Source organism: Ambystoma mexicanum, chromosome 11 (assembly GCF_040938575.1).
Source record: "Ambystoma mexicanum isolate Mex_15411 chromosome 11, UKY_AmexF1_1, whole genome shotgun sequence".
Lineage (NCBI taxonomy): Eukaryota > Metazoa > Chordata > Amphibia > Caudata > Ambystomatidae > Ambystoma > Ambystoma mexicanum.
In genome coordinates this window covers 944,951,460-944,957,459 of record NC_090934.1, presented here as the reverse complement: position 1 = coordinate 944,957,459, position 6,000 = coordinate 944,951,460, and positions in this window count along the sequence as shown.

Below are 6,000 nucleotides of genomic sequence, written 5' to 3'. Positions count from 1 at the left end.
AACAAACTTTCAGCGATGACAGTGTTGAGCTGTTCCGAAACGGTACAAAGCTTTGGATCAAGGGCCAAGCAAGCCTCTCCAACAGCCGAATATCTTGTCCATGAGGCCCTGGTCTCCGAATCAAACCCTACTTGCCGCAACAATCTAGACCAAAGGGCGGATCTAGCCCTTAGAGTCGAAGAGGAGGTGGCTCCTCTGGAAAAAATACACCAGCAAGACGCTCTCAAATCTCTGATAAAGGAACTTTCAGCAGCTCAGCACATGGCGCTAGGGGACCCTATTGAAATATTGTCCTCCACTTCTTCATTGGAAGACTTTGGGGGTCATTACCAACTGGGCGGTAAGGGGTTAACGGCTACTGGGATATTACCATTGATTGATGATCATTCATGTCCCAAAGCCCAGGTGGACCATAATCTGTCTCTGTGGACGGTTGATGAGGACGACAAGAATGAGGAGGAACTCGGTTCTCCCTCAGAGAGTATGGTCTCCTCGTGCAAAGAATATAATAGCCCCTTGTTCAAACGGGAAGGCCCTCTCAAAAGAACTTTTGAAGGTTGTCATCATGGACAGCAGAGGATCTTTTCTTTACAAAGTTACGAGAAATTAGAAGGGAGAAAAGATCAAAAGGGAGAGTGAATGCTTGCGAAGTGAATTAACAGCCAGCTAATGGATGGAACTTTGGCTTTTGGAACACAAGAGGGTTCTCCCATCTGGCCAAGGACAAGGACATCACCTCGGGAGAAATGGATATTCTTTGCCTGCAAGAGACATGGCTATCAACTCATCAATCCTGCCCTCATCGGGTAAAATGGCAGGACCGCTGCAAGCCTATTAACACTGATAAAAATCAGAAGGGGCTTTTGTGTAGGATACTCTATATGACCTAATAGATTTATTCAGGCTACCTACATCAGAATGGGATGGTCTCACCCGGGCAGCTCCACTTGGTTACTTATCATAAACATCTACTGGATCCCCAAGGGGATTGAATCGAGCAAGTTTCTGCAGGCTTTCTCTGATCTTATTAATGAATTCCGTAGCAAATAAATGATCAATTTAATCTGCGTGGGTGGCGACCCAAATGCACCTTGCTTGGCCCGAGGGGGGGAGAGGATCGATTAGTTGGTGGGACAAAAGGGACCCAGAAACAAGAGGGTTCTGTCTTGGTTAGAGTTAATGCAAACCTGTGACCTGCACATGGTAAAGGGTTTCGATGAAGCGGTCTGCCAATCGGCAGCAACGTGGACAAAAGGGGTGTATTCCTCTATCTTGAACTACGTGTTTGTGTGTCTCAATTTAAACAATCGGGTCACCTCTTTAAGAATCATACCAAAGAAATGCAGTGACCACTCCTTTTTGAGATTATCTATACGAAAGAGAGAGACCCCCCCTGTGCAACGATCTCTGGCAATTCCCTCTGGAAGTTTCTAACGGATACAACTGGTTGAGACTTAGAGGGAAGATGTCAGAGCTCTAAAATCCAACCTTACAAATCTAGGGAGCAGAAAGGAGGGAGTGAACTATGCCCCATTGCTAGTCGAATTCAGAGCCCTAAACAACTCCTTGAAAGTCCTGGGTAGGTGCTATTGTCATAGCTATGCTGCTGAAATGGCTATAGACAAAGACAAGCTAAGAAGAGACATAGGAGACCTGATATGAAGAAAGGGGGAAGCCACAAGCAACTTGATCGCTAAGAGCGAGCAAAAATCCAGAAACTGGGCAGCAGCACATAGGGCCAAATTGCTGCAGGTAGACTCAGAGGCCATGCTCGCTACGATAATGAGAAGAGACACGCAAGCTATATGGGATTTGCTTAATCAACAGGGCAATGGACAAATTATGCCAGTGTCAAACATGGTGGCAGAGAATAAATGGCTAGCCCATTATGAGAAATCTTTTGCTAAAAAGAAGGGTGCACCCTTGGGCCAACCCAGAGAAAATTGGGGGCTAGCCCTTGACCTTTGACAAGGTTTACTTGCTGATACTTATTAACAAAGCAAGTAGATACAGGGCCCAGGACCCGAACGGCATCACAAACATGATGTTGAAAGAATTGCCCGAAGAATGGGCATCCCTCATGTGCTCTCTATTCAAAAAGATCATGAGGATTGAGACTATTCCCAAATCATGGAAGTCAGCAGTGATCACCCAATCCATAAAGGAGGCGATAGGGCTGACCCTAACAATTATCGCCTTATCGCCCTCCTGGATATAATGGGAAAGATTATTTGGGGGGGGGGGGCTGTTGTCCCATCTACAAAAATGGATAGCCGCCACTGATAGAACCAACCCTAGACAAACAGGATTTACAAAGGGCATGGGGATAGACTTGAATTTGTTTCTCTTAAATATCCTAGAGGGAAAATCGGAAAATCGATGGAAAAAGATACACAAATTTACCTGGTGTTTATAGACCTTAAAAAGGCATTTGACAGTCTAGACAGGGAAAGGCTCTGGAGAAAAATGAGTGAAGCTATCCCGAGCCCCTGTTAGTTGCTTTTAGATCGTTATGCACAGATACCAACCTCAAAATTAGGCTTAATGCACAAGAGCTTCCATCTGATCCTATCACCATGCAAAGGGGGCTGAAACAAGGGTGCCCAATTGCCCCAACCCTTTTTAACCTGTTGGATTTAGCTGGTGCTTTGGACGGGGTGAATGCCTTTCCACTAGTAAACATAAATTTGGTAGATCATTATTTGCTGATGACCTCGTCCTTCTGGACCAAACCCCCATTGGACTCCAGAGAAGCTTGAACGCATTGCTAGTTTACATGAGGGCGAATGGTCTAGAAATGAATCCAAAGAAAACCAAAATTATGAAATTCGGCATTCGCAACAAGAAAGTGTGGCTCTGGACACAAATTATTTTTGGAAGGGACCTCCCTATTAGAAACCCAGTCGCTGACATATTTGGGTGCTCTCGTTAACAACAGGAAGGACGATGGTCCTAGGTTCTTGGCCCTAAAAAAGAATATCTTCCTGATGACATCTCAAGCAATATTGATTCATAGGAGATTTGGAAAATTCTCACTAGAACCAGCTATTACTTTATTTTTTTTTATTTTTTTAGGCAAAGGTGACTCCGGTCTTGATCTTTGGCGTAGAGGGGTTTCTTTTTACATCTTACAAGGTGTGGGCATCGCTAGAAGGAACCTTTTGGAGAAAGCACCTGAAACTGTCGAATTTGGTAGCAACTTCAGTTATTAGATAGGAGCTAGGCCTTATCTCGTTTTTTGCGAAAACGGTTTGGAAGTCATTATCTCTATTTTGCTTACTGGTACCTCCCGCACGCCCATTTGAAATTCTTGGGCAAGAGTTGGGTAGGAGGGAGCCCGGCATTCTGGAACAATGGGATGACCGTTGTAGAGCTCTGCTGGAGTCGATATGGCACAAGGCCGCGATACCTAAAGCTCTTCCCGTCCCGTGGTATAGAACTAATTTCATGAGACTGATATTCAACCTGCTCCCCACTAATGAAATCATGAAGCTATATGGCAAATCAAAAGTGGATAGTGTGTATATTTTGTAGATCTGAAGTCCAAGTGGAAGCACTGTGGCATGTTTTGATATGCTACAGGGGGTTGACTGAAATTAGAACAGAGTACCTGTGTGATTGCACACAAAAAAGACAATGCAAGGAGGCCGAAAGTTCCTGGTCGTGCCTCATGGCTGCTGAAGATTGTAGCATGCTTTTTGCTTCGATACAGTTCTTGAAATAAGTGTTTCGTATGTAAAACAGGGGAGGTTCCAGATCGTAGAATGTGCCTTTCTTTTGACTTGCTTTTCTCCCATGTTTGTGGGGAGGGAGTGGTGGGGGACTTTCTGTCGGATGGGCGAAATTGTGAGGGAATTAGCCTGCAAAGTTTTAAAGGAGTTGATAAAAGTTTGTAATAAACGATATAATCTAATAATGAAAAATACATTAACAAGAAATATATAACATACAGTGGTGGGATGGGTAATCTTAATTATCAAAGGGCCAATAGAAATAAGTATTGACAACACAAATAGTTTTGCCTGTTGTATAAGCATTGTTTATTCATGTAGATCATTGTAATGAAATGGCTACTGCTCTGCAGGAGGATATAGTTGAGTAGTGGCTAAACAGCCTACTCAGCTGCACAATGCTACTAGAGCAGCAGTGATCCCAATCATAAAGATGAAACAGGTGCAGCCAAAGTGTATACCACCTTTGCCTTTTTTGTTGGCGCAGGCTTAGTACAGTACCTTTCACTCTTGTCCTTGGTGCTCGACAGCATGAAATCGGGCTTCCAGGCTCTCTAGCTAAGGTCGAGCCAATATTGAGATGTTCGAGTCAATGCAATCCCACTAGCGGTCAGCATCAAGTTGGTCCAAAGTTGCGGGTTCCCGAAGGGTTGAGTCAACGCTCAAAATGATGGCTTTCAACAGTTTGGGGAGGCAGATGAGTCGGCAGTTAATTTAGTTTAGTTTAGATTAGTTTAGTTTATTATTTATATGGCGCGCCATACCCTGGGGCATCAGGGCGCAAGCAGACAAGGATATGCTCAACTTAGTTACAAGTACATGATAAGTAGGAAACATACAGACATAAACAATGTTGCAATGGGCAGGTATGTACAGGACAGGTAAGGGTTAAGGAATGGAGAGGTAACAGGGTGCATGTTTCCTGCGTAGTCATAAGGTTATAATATACAGTTATGTACAATGTGACATATCAGTAACCGGGTGCATGTTTCCTGCATAGTCATGAGGTTATAATATACAATTATGTGCGATGTGACATATCGGGTCATCAGTGTCAGAAAGATATGCTGCGCACGGAGCTTCAAACGCATGGTAAGTGAGCTCCAGGATCAGAGAGTGGGTGTCCCGGGAGGTGCATCTAAGGGTTATGCAGGTTAAAGTGGTTAGTTGTCATTAGCTCTCAGCCACCTGATTAGGTTCTGTCTGAAATTAGCGAAGGGCTGAGATTCTCTAATGTCATGGGGGAGGGAGTTCCATAACTGCGCAGCCCTGACTGGGAAGCTATGTCCTCCTATAATGGAGAGTTTGAAGCGCGGAACTTGTAGGCAGTTTGCGTTAGCTGTTCTTGTTGGCCTGGATGAGGTCCTTTTACATAACCTGTCCATGAGGTAGGGTGGTGCTTTATTATAGTGAGATGAAGGCTTTGCTGGGTCAAGTTGGGTAGACAAGTCGATGGCTTCCAGCAGTCGAGTTGGCCCTGAGTCTGTTACTCCCACAATATCAAGCTTGTAATCGGTTTGGATAGCTCAAAGTGAAACAAGAAGTTTGAATTTGCCCACGTAGCCAAAAGCCGCAGTGGGAGTCCTGTATCGGCTTTGAGTGCTTTCCGTGCGTCGAGCCAATCTGTAAATGTCTCAATGAGGTATGACAGGATTCCAGCTGCTTCTGAGCTTCTTGGTTGCTGAGAGTTCTAATACAGGGGCTACAGGACAAGGTAATTCTGGGCTTACATTTCAAGAAGTTGGTTTACACCGACACAGGTTCCTTCACCTCCAGTGAACAGGCTCCTGGTTTCAGTGCGGCAAGCGGTTTACCCCCACTGTTCGGTGGGGATGGTTAGGAGACAGAGCTTGCCTCTGCTTGTCTGCCTTTTGTCTTCACCTCTATGGCAGAAGACTTGGAGCAGACTTTACTCCTAACAGGGGTCCAGTAAATCCTTCTTCTGATCTTGATGGTCCAAAGATGTTTTGTCTTCCTTATGAAGACAAAGCATCTCAAGGGATTGGTCCAAAGCAAGCCTGTTCTAAGCTGTTGTAACAAGTGCCCCTTGCCTTCTGACATTACACCCAGAGGGCTTTGCCTGCAGAAAATTAGGGGCGGTGCAGGTAGTGGAACCCTTCTTTCAACCCACCTCTCCTTTCTGGCTACCTTAACTCTGCTCACACCCTGGTATAGCTGTGGATTTTTTATGCCATTGCTGCCTTTGAAGCACTGATTTCCAGGAGGTCTCCTGTGAGGGTTCCTGTGCTCTGATATGAAGGCGTTGCCC